The sequence below is a fragment of the Hordeum vulgare genome, chromosome 7H (genome assembly GCF_904849725.1).
Source record: "Hordeum vulgare subsp. vulgare chromosome 7H, MorexV3_pseudomolecules_assembly, whole genome shotgun sequence".
Taxonomy (NCBI): domain Eukaryota; kingdom Viridiplantae; phylum Streptophyta; class Magnoliopsida; order Poales; family Poaceae; genus Hordeum; species Hordeum vulgare.
Window position 1 is genome coordinate 210,659,708 of NC_058524.1, and position 21,063 is coordinate 210,680,770.

Sequence of the window (21,063 nt, forward strand, 5' to 3'; positions counted from 1 at the left end):
ATCTAGTTCGTCGCAATCCGACGCGCAGATGAAAAAATACGTGTATCTTAAAAATATGCATTTTTCTGAAAATCCTCGGTTAACTGGAAAAAAACAGAACGAGAAAAACACACTAATGGGCCGGATCTACAACAGTGCATAGGGCGTAATATAATTAAAAGACGCCTAGGCGGGGGATAGGTGGGGCGCTCACCTTGGGCTCGGCCCAAGTCAGATCTGGAGGGGAGGCGGAGCTGGGCCGGCTCGGTGCAGCTCAGTCGTCGGGTGAAGGAGGCGAGCGGCTGGGCCGCGCGTGGCGAGCTGGCCCATGCGGCTGGAGGCCAAGGCTGGTCAACGCCGAATCTGGGCCGCGTTTGGTAGGCGTGAGATGGGCCGGCTCCTCATGGCCCACGCGGGCATGAGCAAGCATCTTGCTCTGCTCGTCGTGCTCCTCCCACGAGCACAGGAGGTTGACGGCGGCATGGTCCACGCAGCAGAGCGGCGAGGCGGAGAGGAAATGGCACAGGGACAGACGGGATGGGCAGATCCGGTCTGCCGTACTGGATCCATGTGACGGCGGTGCAAAACGGGCACGGGGCGGTGGATCCAAGGGCGACCGCGGATCTCAATTGGCGCCCTGGCAGCGACGGCTGCGGCTTGCCGACACGCGGGCTCCGGCCGGCGGCGGCGTTGGCTTGGCAGCGAGGGGTTCTCATGACACTTGGGGCCGGCAGCGGTGATGTGGCCTCGTGCCTGGCTGAGCCAGACCCAGCTCGGGGCCAGCTCCGACAGGAGGTGAGCTCGGGTGACGGGTCTCACTGCGGGCTGTGCGGGAGCGCCGTGGCCGTTGGATCTGCGATCCGACGGACCAGATCGGGTGAGGGGGGTGGATATACAGGGAGAGGTGGAGGCTGCTGGTTGGGGTTGTGCTGAAAACTAGGGGGCCAGGGGGTGGCGGAGGCTGGATCCCGAGGTGGGACTAGGCTCTAGGGTTAGACTAAACTGGTTAGGGTTCATGTGCTATAAATAGGAGGTAGCTAATAAGAGGGGGTTTTTGCACCGTTTTGAGCCGTGCGATCGCGATCGGACGGCTCCAGTCGCGGGGGTTGACTAAGTAGTCTATGGGCTGTGTAGAGTGGGTGTTGGCTAAGATGAGAGGGGAGTTAACGGCCCGGCACGAGATTTTAAAACACCGAAAAACCGTCCGCCTATAAATAGATGACGGTGCCGCTACGGTCGACCGTTCGGGTATCAAACGAACTCCTATTGGGACGAAATTTGGCACACGGGCTACTTATATTAAAATAAGACCGCACGCAAAGTTTGAACCCAATCCGAGAATATTTTCTGGACACTTTTAAAAACAATATTTAATCGATGCCGCGGGCGCGTGCGTGTGTGGTTGGTGTAGAAACGGACTACAACGAGAATGGAGAGAACCGACAACTAATAACGGATTCAGGTTTTGAAAACTAGCGGCAACGGAGTGCCGATGCAATGCATATGATGCGAATGATGCGATGATAAATGCGACGTACAACTTAATTACACTATGGCAATGGAATAAAAGGGGAATCTTGTGGAGCGTCGGTCTCGGGCTGTCAAAACTCTCCTACACTAACAATAGATCTCGCCCCAAGATCTAAGAATGAAAGGGGGGAGGATGAGAAAGGAAGAGGTAAAACTTAGTCTCTTCTTTGACAAACGAGTGAAACCAACAAATCTTGAAGGTTTCAAAGAGATGAGGAATAATATGAGAAACAAGCAAGAATTCACACAAAATTTCGGCAACACTTCGGGAGAAAAGGGTACAAAATTTGATAAGATGGAAAGATCTTGACAAGATTCACAAAACCTAATTAAATTGAATAAGCAAGGAGAGAACATGATCTTGAAAAACAAGATGAGATGATTGACCCAAACAGAGCAACCTCACAACCACTCCTGAGCAAGAGAATTGAAACTAGATCATTGAGAAGAAGGAACGGATAAGAAAATGACAACTTCTATCACAACTGAATTGAGAAGCATCTACAGGAAGGATTGAACGGAGTTGTTGGAAAACCAACAATGAAAGAACAAGCTTGTAGTGGACTTATCAAAACCATCCCAAAATAATGAGGTGACAACCTGCCACTAACACAAACAAGGATTGATTGGAGCAACAAGATATGCACAACTTCTTACACCAAGAGGATATATTGAGAACTTGGGTCAGCGATAATCACCATAATAGCAACAATCCTTAGACAAAGCTTTAGGTGAAGTCTAATCCAAGATATCTCAATGAAGAAATCATGGGTTGAAATATCTCATGGTCATAGAATCGGTGGGTTGACATATTTAATTCTTGAATCAACTTCTCTTCAAGACTCCTCCACTAACAAGAACATATAACACCACCTCAAAGGATAAAGGAAAAGGAAAGATGGAGCAAATGGGAAAAGAGTTGATATCATAAGCCACTCCAGAAGAAGAATTGAAATCGCTTGATGGAACAAGAATAAGAATTATGTTATGCTTACCCTTCATCAAGTTAAATTGATGACAAGCAACGGATTTTAGCATACTACTTATTCTTCTTGAAAAAAAACTTGAAGAGAGAGATAGATATGCACCAATTGAAGCATAATTGAAGGAACCAATGGTAAGAATTGGAATGACTGGGGATAGCAAGATTGAATGGATATACATGAGAATGAAAAGATCATGAGCCACCTGAGACAAAAACTTGAACATGGCACCAAAATAATTGAGATACGAAAGAAGAGACAACAATTGAGAAGAATTTGAGAATGAAAGCTGAAAGCTGAGAACGAAGAAATCTTCTGAAATGATGGCCTTCAGAGGATCGAGAATGAAAACAAATTTGAAATGCACCAGATAGATATGGAATGGATTCACCGGATTGGGAATAATTGAGAAGATAAGACGAAGCTGAGATGACAATCTTCAAAAGCATGGAGCAAGATTTGAGAGAAGAACTCATCGGTCTTCCAAGCTGAAAAAAATATGAGGAGAACACCACCAAGGGTAACTAGACACTCTGGAATAAGAACAAGGAAAAGTTGAGACAATGATGAGAAATAAATTTGAAGCGATCTTGGAGAAGGAATATGATTGATGAAATTCATACTTACGTTATAGTTGAAAAGAATTAGACATCTTTGGGAAAATATTAGAAGAGCCAGATAAGATCCTGGGAAAACCTGTGGGTTATGGGCCCAATCAAAAGAAACACCATTGAAAAAACTGATCAGAAAGAGAGATACTGCACCGGTATAAATGAAAACTTGATGAGGTGAGAACCTCGAAATAAATGAAAGAATTGAAAACAAGAAACTTCTGAGATATCTTGAGCACACCGGGTAGAAAAGAGATTGATGAATGACAAGAGAGGCTTGAAGAGAATTTCCAACACAGAAATCATATAGGAAGGAAAGGATATGATGAACACAGATAGGTTGAATTGAATTCACCGGAGGATAAAACAAAAATGAAGACATGATGAACTTGAAATTCCCGAGGATCTTCACAAGAATCACCGGAAAGGAACACGGAAGCGAAAATAGTGGAAGTATCAATGAAGAAAGGCACCTGGATGATAATTGAATCACTGAAGAAAAGGGCGGGAGGGCGAGAAATACAAAGACAACTTGGGACATATGAGATAAACTCTGGAAGAAATGAGATATTGATTGTACAAAATATTGGAGAGGATTGGATCACTTGAAGAGAAACACATCGATGAAAAGAATTGACATGACGACTCTGGTTGAAAGAATTGATAAGACAATATGATTGAGCAAAAGAATTTGCATTCCCATAAAAAATATGGGAACACCTCTTGGAAAAGATATGAAATCACCATTTTACATTGAAGCAACTCGAATTACCATATTCCAACAAAACCAAGGGCGAGGCTTACAACACAAGCGAGAACAAATTCATGACAGAGATTGTGTTCGATATTTTCGTGGATAGGATCGCACGGAATTTATCCTATAGTATTCATCATGTACAAGGTAGTGCACACAACATATGAAGCGTTCCCTAGTTGTATCAAGCTACACGGACTCTTTAAGACACAAAGAGAACCGCTGTAAGACGACTGTGAACAAATGAATCCACTAGATGTCGAACCCCAACCTCACATCATGCATCTGTTGGAAGATTGTCCTATAAGTAACTACTTGAATTCGCACCTAAGGACTACCAAAATTTTTGGTCATGCAATCGGGTTCACGGATACAAGGAGTTAAATTTCACTCAACTCCCAACATGTAACCCGTCCAGTGTATCACATTCGTCAACACATAACCAGAATCTCGGAACCTCATCTACCTCAGATCCTTGTAATCACGACGATACTAAGTATGGCGATACATCCAAACCTATCTACACCAGTACTGGGGAAGCCAGACTCCTCTCGCCACTACTAGTATTGAAGCAATTTCGAACATCCTCCGTCCTGAGATACTAAGAAATATGAATGATAACGATGTGCTCAAGAATCCCCTGGAGCTCAACTCCCGGAATAAAATCAACACAGCAGGAGGCACCAAGTCAGAACTCCGTCACATCGACATCATATAGATTCCAAAAATATCCGTGTGATCCTAATTTTATTGAGTGAGAAGAGGAGTAGAATTAAAATTATTACGTCAAGATTCCTCATTAGTGCATAGAAGAGGAGAAAAAAAGAATCCTACTCACCGATATATAACTAGACTCAAAGTAGTTTTTCACTAGTCTCGACTCGCCCAAGTTCGATCAATCAAGGGGGCTCCTAGGTCGGTACTACTCTGATACCAACTTGTAACGCCCCATACACACCCGCCGGCGGTCGTTACTCTTGGCGGGATCTAGACTGGTCCCACATATCAGTACTAGTCTTTTCTACGCACTTTGTCCTCACTCATGTGGGATCAACTCCCCGGTCGGTCACACATCCTAGAACTACTCCAAGCCGAGCACGCTTAACCCGAGAGTTCTGTTCGAATGGGCTACCGGAAAAGATGGAATTCCTTATTGATATGAGTAGTCTATCATCCCTAATAAGTCAGGCTATAACACCGGTGCACCACCTTTAGGCCTATTAGGTTCTCTTCCGAGTGGGTGGCCCCTCCCGGTAAAACCCCGAAACCCATTCGTCACTCCCCGTACATTACGGGTAATGCCAGAAAACTTTCCGCAAGCCATTTAACTTTCCTATATATCAATCTTTACCTCCAGACCATTCGGGAAGTCCTCATGACATCCAGGATATCTTCCGGGACTCCGAACAGCTTTCGGTCACCAACATGCATAACTCAATAGTACTGAAATGTCACCGAACCTTAAGTGTGCAAACCCCGCGGGTTCGAGAACTATGCAAACATGACGTGAGACATTCCCCAGTCAATAACCAATAGTGGGACCTGGATGCCCGTATTGGCTCCTAAATATTCTATGAAGATCTTTTCAATCGAACCTCTATGTCAAGGATTCAGTTAATCCCGTATACTATTCCCGTTGTCCATCGGTATGTTACTTGCCCGAGATTCGATCGTCAGTATCTCTATACCTAGTTCAATCTCGTTACCGGCAAGTCTCTTTACTCGTTCCGTAATACAAGATCCATGACTAACTCCTTAGCCACATTGCTTGCAAGGATTATTGTGATGTTGTATTACCAAGTGGGCCCCGAGATACCTCTCCGTCACACGGAGTAACATATCCCAGTCTCGATTCATGCCAACCCAAGAAACACCTTCGGAGATACCTGTAGAGCACACTTATAGTCACCCAGTTATGTTGCGATGTTTGATACACACAAGGTATTCCTCGGTGTTCGGGATTTGCATGATCTCATGGTCATAGGAACAGATCCATTGATATGCACAAAACAATAGCAATAAACTCACACGATCATATGCTACATCCGTAGTTTGGGTCTTGTCCATCACATCATTCTCCTAATGATGTGATCCCGTTATCAAGTGACAACACTTGTCTATGGCTTGGAAACCCTGACCATCTTTGATCAACGAGCTAGTCAAATAGAGGCTCGCTAGGGACAGTGTGTTGTCTATATATCCACACATGTAGTTGAGTTTCCATTCAATACAATTCTAGCATGGATAATAAATGATTATCATGAACAAGGAAATATAATAATAACCAATTTATTTTTACCTCTAGGGCATATTTCCAACATGAGTGACTTGATGTTAGAATTACTAATGATGTTAAAGATCTTGGTAAACATGCATCCATGGTTCATACTTAACTAGACCAAGTTGCTAAGTCACAAAATGCTTTTTTTTATGAAGTGAATGATAAACTGAATGATCATGCCTTTAGAAAATGACTAGAGGGCTTAGAATGACTCAGGAACATCTCCATCCTGAAAGTCACCCTAAAAGAATTGAATAAGATTCTCATAGAGTTAATGACGATCCACCTAGTCGATCTAAAAATAAAAATAAAAACAAAAATGATAAGACTTTGCATGCTTCTAGAGAACCTGTTGTAGAAAAACCTGTTGAGAATCATAATTATGTTTCATTTATGATGCTAAGACAAAACATGGTAGTGAACATTCACCTAGTGACAATGATTATGGTACTAAGAATAATGATGTTCCCATAGATTCTCAACCAGATAATGATAAAGAACCTCATAATGATGTGCAAATACAACTTGACAATAATCTTGATAACCCACACCCTAAAAATAAATGTTATGATAAGATGGATTTTGTTGCTAGAAAATATGGTAGAGAAAGAAAGCCATGGGTTCAGAAACTCGTGCCCTTCCCTCGTAAGTATTCTAAGAATAAGGGCGAGGAAGATTTTGAGCACTTTGTTGAAATGCTTACACCCGTCTTTTTATGAACATGTTTGATGGATATCTTGGAAATGCCACCTTATGTTAAATATATGAAAGATATTATCATTAATAAAATAAATATACCTGATGTATACTATGCAACTTTATTCTTGTAGACGTAGTTGGGCCTCCAAGTGCAGAGTTTTATAGGACATGAGAAAATTTCCCTCAAGTTGATGACCTAAGTTGTATGAGTCTGTGGGAGGTGTAGGATGAAGATGGTCTCTCTCAAGCAACCCTCAATCAAATACAAGAAATCTCTTCTGTCCCCAACACCCAATACAATGGCAAATTGTATAGGCGCACTACTTCGGCAAAGAGATGGTGATACAAGTTTAGTATGGATAGCAGATATATGTTCTTTTAACTTGAAAATATAAAAACATCAACATAGAAAATGGAAAACAGTGAGCAAAACATTTTATAAATGCTTGGAAACAAGGCCTAGGGTTCATACTTTCACTAGTGCAACCTCTTAACAATTCTAACATAGTAGAATCATATGATCATCCCTCAACATGTGACAAAGAATCACTCCAAAGTTCCTATTAGCGAAGAACATAAGAAGAAGTTGTTGTAGGCAACGAACCACCTCAAAGTTATTCTTTTCGATCAATATTTTGAGCTATTCCTACAAGTGTCACAAATATCCCTAGAGTTCGTACTAGATTAACACCTATGATACATATCAATCAACCCCAATGTCGCCTAGATACTCCAATGTCACCTTAAGTATTCGTGGGTTAATTACTCAATATGCATCAAACAATTTAAAATTCAGCATATTCAATCCAACACAAAGAACTTCAAAAAGTACCCAAAGATTTCTATCGGAGAACGTAGTATGAAAACGTGTAATCAACCCCAATGCATAGATCACCAAGGTCGCAAGAATCCGCAAGTTGATGTCATAACCTATATCAAGTGAATCAAATAGAATACCCCACTGTCACCACGGGTATCCACATGCAATACATACATCAAGTGTTACCAAACCCAATATTTAGTCGAACATAATGAGTTCTCAAAGATAAATATTTAATTCATCACATCAAGATAGCAAGGGAAGAACACCATATAATCCAACTATATTAACAAAGCCCGTGATACATCAAGATCATGACATTTCAAGAAAATTATAGAGAGATCAAACACATAGCTACTTATACGTACTCTCATCCTGTAGATGATTACTCACACACTATCATGGTGAGAGAGAGAGAGTTGTTGATGGAGAGGTGCAACCTTGAAGAGATGGAGGCGGTGGCGGCCACAGCGCCGATGATGGGAGGCGGCCCCATGGCCCCCTTCTTCCTTGGTCTTGATGCTGCAATTGAGGAGCCTCTCCCCTCTTGGTGGCTGCCACGGGAGAGGCAAATTCGTGGCTTTTGGTAGCTGTCAAGAAATTAGGGTTTTCCTCTCCTTATATGTTCATCTATCGTGCTCTATGGCCCTCCGATGGATGGACCCTTGATCCAATGGCTCTTGGTCACCTATAAAACCTTCCTAGGGACTCCTCATAGCCCCATGAGTCCCCAAAGTCGTGGCTTGGAAGAATACATCAAATATGGTAAGAGTTGGACTCAATCACGTCATCAGTTCTCGTAATCCCATAATCAGATATTTCCCTCCAAGTAAAACTGGTCTAGAGATCGCATACGGACTGTGTTTTGGAAAAATTTGTAGTCGAGAATCAATGCCATAAAATTCGCCACACTTCCGTAGTTTTAGCTTTTTTCGTTCAATGCCGTATTAGGGGGTAAAACTGACGATCTCTAAACACTCTTGGTGGATAGATTTTAGGGAAGTTAGATTCCTTCTCCAACAAGGCTCCTTCTGCGTTTTTCGCCAATTTCTAATTAAGTCATACACATCAAAGTGTAGAACAAGAACTTGTGAAATTTTGCAACTATTAATAGGTTAGCACTAATAAATCATAAAACCATAGTAAAAACATAGGACAAATGGTAGAAAACAAGCACGGAGCATAAAAAATTATAGATACATTTGGGACGTATAAATAGTTGAAGTTGGGATTTCCACCATGCTTGCTAATTATTCTTGTGATGGTGGGTGATACTTGTGTACCGCGTTTGGATTTTCCTTGAAGAGGAGCGAATGATGGATCATAGTAAAGGTAAGTATTTCCTCAGTGAGAACTAGGGTTATCGAACCAATAGGAGGACCATGCAATTTTCCGTCTTCAGCGCCTACACACAAAACAAAATACAGTTGCACCCAACACGGGTAAGAGGGTTGCCAAACCCCTTGAATTCGTTACTTGCAAGCGATAAGTAGTGATAGATATATAATAAAAATATATTAAATATAAAAATTAAATTCAAATAATAAAAGGCAGTGAGGTATTTAGAGTTTTTATAGATATATTTGTGAAGAGACCCGGAGGCCATAGTTTTTGCTAGAGGCTTCTCTCTCGAAGAAAGCACACAGTGGGTAGACAAATTACTATTGGGAAATTGATAGAAAAGCTCATAGTTATGGAATATTTATCACAACAATGAACATGTATATAGGCATCACGTCCATAAGCAAGTAGACCGACTCTTGCTTGTATCTGCTATCATTACTCCATCCATCGACCGCTATCCAACATGCATCCAGAGTATTACGTAAAAATCAAGTAATGCTTGGAGGATAATGACATGATATAGACAAACTAAATCCAATTAATATGAATGAACCCCATCGTTTTACCTATAATGGTAGCAATAGTACACAATACATGCCCCTTTCTATCACTGGGATTGAGCACCGCAAGATTGAACCCACTACAACGCACATCTCCCACTTAAGATAAATCAATCTAGTTGGCCAAACCAAAATAATAGATCGAAGAGAATTACGAAGCTATAACAATCATGCATATAAGAATTCATAGAAGAGTCAAATATTTCTTCATCAATAATCTGAACATAAACCCACAATTCATCGGATCCCAACAAACACACCGCAAAAGTGATTACATAAGATATCTCGTGGTGATCTTGGCAATGAAGAGAGAGAGAGAGAGAGATAGACATCTAGGTACAAACTACAGACCCGTAGGTATGTGGTAAACTACTCACGCATCACCATGGGAGCATCAAGGTTGATCTAGAGGCCCTCCATGACCAATCCCCCCATTTTATAGGGCACCGGAACAGGGCTCTAGATGGGCTCATGGCGGAAGAGAGACTTGCGGCGACAAAAAATTGTTTCGAGAGGATCTCCAGGGCTTTAGAGATATATGTGAATTTATAGCAAAGAGATTAGGGCCAAGAGGGCTGGGAGATGGCCCCAAGCAATCATGCAGTGATCACCCCTCATGGGCATGCCCTGTTGTCTTGGCGGCACCTCGTGTGCCCTCAGGTCTTCTTGTGAAGCTTCTAGGTCTTATTTTTGTCTATAAAAAAGCATCAAAAAGTTTTGGTGTATTTTGACTTTGTTTGGTAGAGTATTCCTAAAAGGCCAAAAATATGTAGAAATAAGCAACTCGCACTTGGCACCGGTTTAATAGGCTAGTTCTCAAAAATAATATAAAACAACAAGTAAATGCCTAAAAAGTATCCTAGAATGATAATATAATAGCATGGAACAATAAAAAACTATAGATACGTTGGAGACGTATCAACATCCGCAAGCTTAATCCTACTCGTCCTCGAGTAGGTAAATGATAAGAACAGAATTTTTGATGTGACATGCTACCCAACATGTAATCCTTTTCAGGTATGATCATTGAGAAACATTGAATCAAAAAATATCAACATAGTAATATCCATAAACATAAGTGACAGTGTCCCGGAATGGGGGGCCCTAACCTAGTCGGCCCAAGCTCCTCGGATTGGGCCGATGAGTCCACCTCCTTCTTAAGATGGACTCTGGGGATGTATGATGTGGCGTTATCGAGACTGCATCTATCGAAGGCTTGATGCATACTCCAAGACTTCCATTACATCCTCTATGCAAACATACCGACCTTGTAACCCTATTATCACATCCCTGAAACCCTAATCAAGTTAGCATTATGCGCATATCTTCTTTGCATTGCATCCAAGAAAATTTCAACAAGAACAAAGCAAGTGGTGAAGGAAAACTCAAAAACCCTAGCCACTTCTCAAATTCAAAGGAATTACAAACTTGTTCAAATCAATGAACCCAAAATGGCCTCAAGAAAAGTTCAACTTTTTTGATAATTCTTGAAAGCAAATAAGCAGTGAAGAAAACTATTTTCATAGCACCTTTGGCATTTTATTTAAATGCAAAAAACTACTAGATTCAAGTTTAAAATTTGAATTAAAAATATATAGTTTTCAAAAATGCTGAAAACTTTATGGGTGATCAGAAATATTCCAACTAACACCCCAGCATTTTTCAAACTATTTTTAGTTTGCTTTTGAAGCCAAAATAAATAGAAATCAATGTCAGTAATTAAAACAGAAACAAAACAGAAAAAAACCGAGGAAGGACTTACCTGACGCTCACCTGGCCCGGCCCAGCTTCTTCCTGTCGTCTTCCTCCCCCGCCAGTGGGTAGCAGGAGGTGGCCGCCGCGATGCCGCACGCCTCCACGCAGCTCCCTGCCTGCCTGGCCGCCGCTTCGCGCTGGCGAGCGCGGGGATAACCTCCCCGAGCTCTGGCCTATCCGTTCTCGTGCTCCATTCCCCCTCTCCTCTCGGTTCTTTCCTTCCGCCTTCTGCCGCCATTGCCAAGAGCTCGAGCTCGAGCTGCCCGTGCCTCTGGCCACTAGATCTCTCCCCCGAGTGCCCCATTCGCTCCGCCTCGACGAGCTGGTCTTCCCTGCAGTAGCCAAAGGTCCCCCGAACCCTGCAACGCCCACGACACCGTCGTCTTCAAGCTTCGGCCGCCGGCGAGCTCCGCTCGATTCGACGCTTACAGCGCCTCCCCGAGCAAGCTAGCGCCACCACTGCACTCCTCGTGAGCTTGCGCAGCTTTCCCCCAACTTTTCCCCGTCGATCTCTTCCTCTAGGCCTAGTTCCACCGGAGCCCGACGAGGACCGCCGCAGCAGCTCGTCGCCGGTAGCCCTCCGGTGAACGGTTGGTCCATCTGAGGCCACCAGCAGCTTCAGGCCGTTGCATAGATGCTTTAGGAGCCCAGCCCCGCGCGTTTTGACCCTGTTTCCGCTGACCTCGACAATGGCCGAACTTGGTCGCCGCCGAGCTCGTCGCCGGCGTCTATTCCGGCCACCCCAGCCCCTGGGGTTTGCCCCATCGTGCGCGCCGTCGAGTGGTCGATCTCCCCGTGGTCTCCGCCGTGCGTTTGGTCGTCAGAGACGAGTTTCCGATGCCCTTCGCCATACTGGTGGTCGCCGGAGGCTCCCCGCCGGCGAGGACGACCTCGCCGCAGGTGGATCTCAGCTGGCCTGAGCCACTGACGTGTGGGGCCAGCCTTTGGATGATTTAGTTAATAAAAAATAAAATTAAATAAACTAATAAGTCACTGACATGTGGGTCCAATGAGGTTAATTAGCTAATTAAGTTTAAAACTAATCTAAATCTGACCAGAGTCACTGACCAGTGGGTCCCACTGGTCAGGTTTGACTTTCAACGGCCAGTTGGAACTGCTGATGTCATGCTGATGCAGTAAAGATTTTCTGATTTAAAAGAATTCCAGAAAAATGCCAAAACTTCTAAAAATCATCGAAATTAATCTACGACTCCAATGAAAATAATTTATATATGAAAAAGTATCAGAAAAATCCAAGGAATCTGAATATGTCATTTTCAAACATGTTTGAAAGTGTTACTGGACCAAACATATAGAATAATGAATAAGTTAAATTTTACAAATGCTATGGAGATGGAATTTGAAAATCATTTGAATTCCACTTCAAATGCTATGATCAAACATTGTTCAATCACAACCAGCTACTTAACATATCATTTCCATGCATGTTTAAAAACAAGTTGATCTGAGCATGAGGTCGAATCAATTAAAAATTGTATTCGAGAATACCTCGTTTGAAGTGATATTTGAATCTGATTCAAATCAACTTCAAACCTAATAAATGTTAGTTATATTAGCATACCACCTTGCATCTTCATGCCATGATCATGCATCATCTTGTTGCATATGATTGTTATTGATTGTTATCATTTTCTTCGACAGGCTCCGCTCCTCCGGATTCCACCGAATATCCGACTGACGGATATTGTCCCTCCCCTGAGCAACAAGGCAAGCAACCACTTTGATCATCCCGATAAATCCCATGTTCTCGCTCCTGCACTTATTTATTGCATTAGGAACAAATGCTTCAAATGCTTTGCCACGTTAGTTGAACCCACTTCCTTTGCATGACCTGTCCTTGTCACAGTAAATAGCTGAACCTTGCAACCTAGCATACCTGGTAGTTGCCTGAGCCATGATGTGCCTTATCCTGCTATGCATGCTATGCTTAGAGTTGTGTATGGTCTGTCAACTGGGAGATGATCAGAATTGTGAGAATGTGTTCAGTAGGTAAAGGTTGTGTGTTCAACCTGATTTGGTAAAGGTACCGGTGAAAGACTATGTAGGAGTTCATGGCGGGTTGTTTCATTGGAACCGTCCTTAGGAACTGAGTTCCGTGTATGTAATCCAAGATGAGATACTACCACATGCTGGGCCCTAAAATATGACCCCGCTCGACTTATTAATCGCCTAGTACTCAGTCCAGGAGTTGCAAGTAGTTTCTGGTGTTTATAGTCATGCTGGAGGCCATGCATAGCGCTGACCTGAGAGGTGGGCTGTGATGCAGTAGGCAGTGGCACGGTGTACCAAGTGGAACCCGGATGGTGGGCTTGGGAACCCTCGCACATCGTTTGGGGCCGTGGCGGAAACCTCGGCCGGAGTTCCGTGCGGGTTACCCTCAGATAGGCGATAGACCTGGACTAAGTATTAGCGTGGTTAACGGTCGTGACCGACTCCCTCGCTGGGCTTCCGCTTGAAGGTTGCCGAGGTGCATGACGTGCACATGGCGATAAGTGGCGAGAGCGTGTGTGAAGAAGTTCACCCCTGCAGGGTTATGACCTATTCGAATAGCCGCGTCCGCGGATATGGACTACTTGGACACATATGTTGTTCATAGATAACTTCAATGGCTACTCTTAAAATTGTCAAGATAAGCGTGAGTGTCGTGGACGACATTTACGGATGGAGACGGAATGATTCCACGATGGCGTATTGTTGTGGTGTTAGCGGACTCGTGTGCGAGAAATCAAGTTGTCAAAAATTGTTTTAAAATGCAAGTTGCCTAGCCACGAGTCAAATGCTGGCTTTCCGCATGAAACCCCACAATTCCTTATTGATACATTGCATGAGTAGATAGTTATCCTAAAGTCTTGCTGAGTACCTCCGTACTCATGTTTGCTTAATAATTGTTGCAGAGGTTGTTAATGACCCTAATGGAGGGTTCTTCCTAGACATCGACGACGAGGAGTAGGTGGTGTCCCAGCTATGATCTGGCCCTAGGGTGGGTCTGTAGTATAGTCAGGCTACGTGCCTTCTAGTTTCATCCGTCTGTACTCACACAGTTTAATTACTTCCGTTGGCTTGTAACTTGAATGACTGTTATGATGGGTCGTGAGACCCGTTCTGTGTAATATTATATGTGTGGCTCGTCCGAGCCTATTAAATAAAGCTTGTATGTTTATGGTTATGTTGTGATGCCATCGATGTATCTATACATATCGGTATGCCATGCGTACGTGTGTCATACTTGATATGTATGGGGTTCGATTACCTAGCCGTAGACTTTAGTAGCATTCCTTACAGGGAAATGCCCCTTTGTGATCCAACGAGCCATGGTAGCTCGCTACTGCTCTGGACACATTGGTTGACCGGCGTGTGTCCTTCTTAGCTGCTGTGTCTGTCCCCTTTGGGGAAATGTCATGTGATGTAATGGAGTCCTTGTAGCTTGCTACGACTCGTCTACATTTGCTGGTGACCGACACCTGCTTTGCTGGGTCATGTATGCCTGTCCCTTGCGGAACTGCCACTTTAGTTTATGACTAGACATGTCAATCCGGGTTCTTTGTCATTGGATTGCTAGCGACACAATTGCATATGTGAGCCAAAAGGCGCAAACGGTCCCGACTAAGTTAAGGCTGCAGCCGTGGGGTTAACCGTGCGTGAGGTCGCAAAGAGATGCGATGTGTTACATGCTGGATTCCTATGGCTTAGGATCGGGGTCCCGACAGCGTTGGTATCAGAGCCTGACTGACTGTAGGACTACTAAGCCAAACTGGTCGAAGTTGAGTCTAGAATTGCTTTAGTTATATATAAGGGAATTGTTTGTGGAAGGGAACGTAAGACTCTTGTTCTTTTCTCAAGTTATTCTATTCCGGTTATCCTCGTCTTTTCTGCGGGAATTAAGGACTAGGTTACTTATCTTCTTCTAGTCTTGTGTTTCTGATCGGTAGATTATAAGACTACGGGTCGAGAGTTATATTGGGTTTCTTTTATCCCTAGGAAAGAGGAAGTAAGTTTGATGATCAAAGAATTGAACTTGATAGTTGAGTGGTTACGCTATTCTATTTTTGGGTTGTCTCAAAATTGTTTTTGAGCATTTAAAACCGTTATGCTGCCCAATTTTGCATTCAGAACTCTAATGCTTTTGCATTACTCTCTATTTTCAGATGCCTGGCCATCCTTTTCGTCAGGTGGTACGTCTGACCAGGTGCATTGATGTGCCGGGTCATACGGCCATGCTGGTCAGGGTGATGTCGGTGTGCGGTTACCGCTGGTACCCAGAGTACACAGTGGAGGAACAGTACCGAGACTTCAACCAGAGCCAGTATATCTGCACTGTTAGGGTATTTCCAGACTACCCTGGAGCTGAGGAGCCAATCCCTTGGTCCTATGGGTTGGGAGTCACTTATGACATGGCAGTACAAGATGCTGCCTATTCAATGCTGACCATTATGAGGGCGAGACATGCACTGCTGCAGAACTCAGAGTTCTGCTATGTTCCTACCTCTCAGCCAGGTGATACCACAGCGGGGTCTATTTTGATTCCTCTATGGAGGATGCGCTACTGCAGTCGACTGCTGAGATGCTAGAGAACAGAGACATGGATGCTCGTGCCCTCCGCATGGAGCTTTATGCCACACGTGCCCGTCTGTGGATGGATTTGACGCAGTTGGCACCGGTAGTCCAGAGAGGGTACGGAGATATGGAGATGCTGAACCCTGTTAGGACCCATCTTCCGGCCCATGTTGACTGGCCCGCTATAGGAGGAGTCACCCCTCTTCGGGGACCCCTACTACCACCAGTCAGGGAACCAAGGGCACATCCCTGTCCTTACGGATCCCAGGGATCTCAGGCCAGAGTATTTCCTGATCCGCACGTTGAGCTTCAGGCCATGGAGGCAATCTTTATGAGATGTTCTATGCGGATGCCTGAGCTGTGAGTGGAAGGATAGTATGGTAGTAGCTGTACGTTCACAGTCCTGTGTGACTTGTAAAGTATGCTTGTGATGTGAAATGAATTCCGGAGGCCTAGATAAATAATGTATAGGAAGCTTGTAAGCCTCTGATGAGTAGTTTCATAATTTCAGTAGTTTGCTCTTTGATTAAGGTTGTACTGAACTATGTAAGGGTGTGTATGAACCATGGTGTATATATAGCAGTTGCTTGTTACCATGTTGTTCGGATATTCATTTCTGCATTCCATGTGTTCAGTGCATTCTTAATCCATAGCTAGTATTGATAATGATATTGGTCTAAGCTGTGAGTTTGTTTGTCAGGATGGTGTTCACCAGGTTGAACCGTGCCCCTGCTCATGAGCAAGGCGAGGGTAGTCAAGCGTCGCAGGAAGACCTACCTCACCCGCCCTCTCTGGCGGAAGTGATGCTTGAGGCAGAGAGGAACAAAAGGGAGACCAACCGACTGTTAGAGCGTATTGAGCAGAATACGGCTCGTCAGCCTAGGAATGTTGCAGTGTCCCGCAATGACTTTGTGAAGCTGAATCCTCAAAAGTTCCATCACTCCGTCGATCCCCTCGACGCTGATGACTGGCTGTGCAGTATCTCACGTAAGATTCGCTCTGCGAATGTTTCTGAGGCCGACAAGGTGACCTTTGCGGCGTATTTTCTGGAAGGACCCACCAATCTGTGGTGGGAGAACTTTGAAGCTATGCGTCCTGCTGAACCAGCAGCCACATGGGCAGACTTTAGTGCACCCTTCCGTCTGCACCATATTCTAGAGGGCCTGATGGACACAAAGAGAGAGGAGTTCTGTGCATTCACCCAGGGAAAGTTGACCGTGGATGCCTATAGCCGCGAGATTGGTAACCTCGCTCGCTATGCAACAGAGGAGGTGTCTACTGACGCCAAGAAGCAAGCAAGATTCCGTAAGGGTCCGAGCCCTGAGCTTCGTAGTGATCTGTGCCTCCACGAGTGTGCAAGCTTCCAAGCCCTGGTCAACAAGGCGATCAGTGCCAAGACTGGTCATACCGACTTTGAAGCCACAAGGAAGCACTCCCGTGACTTTGGCACGTCACCTGGCTCCGCGTTTCCAAAACGCAGGCTGTGGGTTCCAAACAGTTCTCTGCCGCCAAGATACACTCTGAGGCCATCCTACGTGGCGCCTTAAACGAATCAGACCAACCCTCCAGCAAAAACCTATGGTGGTCCAGCTAGCAATGCTGCACCACGTTCCAACCAAGTGATATGCTACAAGTGTGGAGAACCAGGGCACTATTCCCGTGAGTGTCCTCAGAATGTGGGTGCCAAGCAACCCGGAAAGTCCGTCGGGAAAGGCAAGTCGGGCAAAGCTTACTATGTGAAGCCAACTCCTGCACGTGGCCGTGTGAACTATGTCTCAGCAGAAGAAGCTGTAGAGGATCCCGACATCATACTGGGTACGCTTCTTGTTAATCATCACCCAGCGTCTATTATTTTTGACACTAGGTCTTCTCATTCCTTCATTTCAGAAAGTTATGCACAGTTGCATAACATGTCTTTTTGTGATATGCCAATTCCATTGGTTGTCCAAACCCCTGGTAGGAAGTGGCAAACCTCTAGGATAACCTATGACAATTAAATTCTAGTAGACACGCTAGTTTTTCTAGCCTCATTGATAGCCCTAAAATCTTCGGATATTAATATCATCTTGGGTATGGACTGGATGTCAGCCCACTATGCCAAGATTGATACTCATACTAGAAAAGTTCAGCTTACCCATCCCTCGGGTGAGATAGTCAATCTCTCTACCCGAGTTGCCAAATGCCAACTCTATTCCCTCAATGCGAACCCTCTTCCGGAACTTGAAGACATCCCGGTAGTCCGTGACTTTCCGGATGTTTTTCCAGAGGAACTGCCAGGAATTCCACGTGACACAGATGTAGAGTTCGTGATAGATCTTGTTCCGGGAACTGTTCCAATAGCCAGAAGACCATATAAGATGGCACCCCTGGAGCTAGCCGAACTTAAGAAGCAATTAGATGAGGCCTTGAATAAAGGTTTCATTCGTCCTAGCTCTTCTCTTTGGGCTTGCCCCGTACTCTTCGTCACGAAGAAAGACGGAACAGATCGGATGGTTGTAGATTACTGACCAGTTAATCTGGTCACCATAAAGAACAAGTATCCGCTCCCCAGGATCAACGACTTGTACGATCAGCTCGCTGGATCCTCAGTCTTCTCCAAAATGGATTTGAGGTTGGGATACCATCAAATCAAGATCAAGAACGGGGACATTCCAAAAACGGCTTTTGTTATTCGTTATGGCCAATACGAGTACACCGTCATGTCCTTCGGGTTAACCAATGCCCCAGCCACCTTCTCTCGTTTGATGAATTAAATCTTCATGGAGTATTTGGATAAATTCGTCGTGGTATACCTCGATGATATTCTCATCTACTCGAAGAACGAACGGGAACATGCCGAGCATCTAAGGCTGCTATTGATGAAACTTCGAGAGCATCGCCTTTATGCCAAGTTTTCAAAATGTGAATTTTGGTTACCAGAAGTGACCTATCTTGGTCACGTAATCTCTGGTAAGGTTATTGCTGTCAATCCCGAGAGAGTTCAAGCCTTCCTTGATTGGACTCAACCTGAATCGGTAAAGCAAGTTAGGAGTTCTCTTGGTCTAGCAAGCTATTGTCGCCGCTTTGTCGAGAATTTCTCCAAGGTTGCAAAGCCTCTAACCGAACTCCTCAAGAAGGATAAAAAGTTCGAGTGGACACCACAGTGTGAGCATAGCTTTCAGGAACTGAAAATACGCCTGACTTCCGCACCTGTGTTGCTACCACCAGATTTTTCTAAGGACTTTGTTATCTATTGCGACGCCTCACGACAAGGATTAGGTTGCATTCTCATGCAAGATTGTCATGTGATTGCATATGCATCTCGACAGTTGCGTCCACATCAGGATAATTATCCCACACATGATCTTGAGCTTGCAGCTGTAGTCCATGCACTTAAAACCTGGCGACATTACCTTCTGGGTAATCGTTGCGAAATATTCACTGATCACCAAAGTCTGAAATATATCTTCACCCAGCCGGATTTGAATCTCAGGCAAAGACGATGTGTTGAGTTGATCTCGGATTACGACTTAGGGATAACTTACACCCCTGGGAAGGCCAATGTTATGGATGATGCACTAAGTCGCAAATCTTATTGTAACAACTTGATGCTACAACAAGGTCAACCACATCTCTATGAGGAATTTCGGAAGTGAAATCTTCATATTGCTCCTCAAGGATTCCTTTCTACCCTGGTGGCGAAGCCTACCCTTAGGGATCAAATTATAGCTGGCCAGAAGCGTGACAAGGGTATATCACGGATCAAGGAGAATATTATTAGCGGAAACGCTAATGAATTCTCCATGAATGATCAAGGTGTTGTGTTCTTCCAGAATTGTCTAGTGGTTCCTAAGAACCCACATCTAAGGCAGTTAATCCTTAAGGAGGCCCATGATTCTCCTCTCACCATTCATCCCGGAAGTACTAAGATGTATCAGGACCTACGCCAGAGGTTCTGGTGGGCCAGGATGAAGAGAGAAATTGCTGAGTTCGTTGCTAACTGCGACGTTTGTCGTCGAGTTAAGGCAGAACATCAAAGGCCTGCTAGCACCCTTCAACCTTTAGCTATTCCTGAATGGAAATGGGATAAAGTCAGTATGGATTTCATTACCGGATTTCCCAAGACCAAGAAAGGAAATAATGCTATCTTTGTGGTCATTGACCGTCTCTCCAAAGTAGCTCATTTTCTTCCAGTTCGTGAGAGTATAACAGCTAGCCAGCTAGCAGAGCTATATATCTCCCGAATAGTGTCTCTTCATGGTGTTCCCCTGGAGATTAACTCACACCGTGGGAGTATCTTTACTTCTCGCTTCTGGGAAAGTTTTCAGAATGCCATGGGGACTCACTTATCTTTTAGCACTGCCTTCCATCCTCAGTCAAGTGGTCAAGTAGAAAGAGTGAATCAAATCCTTGAAGATATGCTCCGAGCTTGTGTTATATCGTTCGGTATGAATTGGGAGAAGTGCCTTCCATTCGCCGAATTTTCTTATAACAATAGTTATCAATCAAGCTTGGGAAAAGCTCCTTTTGAAGTTCTCTATGGACGAAGATGTCGAACACCTCTTAATTGGTCAGAAACCGGAGAGAGGCAACTCTTTGGCCCGGATATGATCGAGGATGCAGAAGAGCAGGTTCGCATTATTCGTGAAAAGTTGAAAACAGCCCAGTCTCGTCAAAAAGAGCCATTATGATCGTCATCATAAGGCTGTGACCTTTGAAGTTGACGAGAAGGCTTACCTTCGGGTTACACCTTTGATGGGTACCCATCGATTCGGTATCAAGGGCAAGTTGGCTCCGCGTTACATTGGTCCTTTTCGCATTCTTGCCAAACGAGGAGAAGTTGCCTACCAGTTGGAACTCCCTCCGCATCTTTCCAAGGTTCATGATGTCTTCCACGTCTCGCAACTCAGGCGTTGCTTTTCGGATCTTATCCGTGAAGTGGACCACGAAACGCTTGATCTCCAAGACAACCTTTCATACCGAGAATACCCCGTGCGTATTCTTCATCAAGCTGAGCGTACCACTCGACGTCGAAACCTCAAGTTTCTTAAAGTTCAATGGTCAAATCATTCTGAAAAGGAGGCAACTTGGGAAAGAGAGGATCGTCTCTGACTTGAGTATCCTGCGTTATTCCCGACGACTTCTAAATCTCGGGACGAGATTCTTTTTAGTGGGGGTGAGTTGTCACATCCC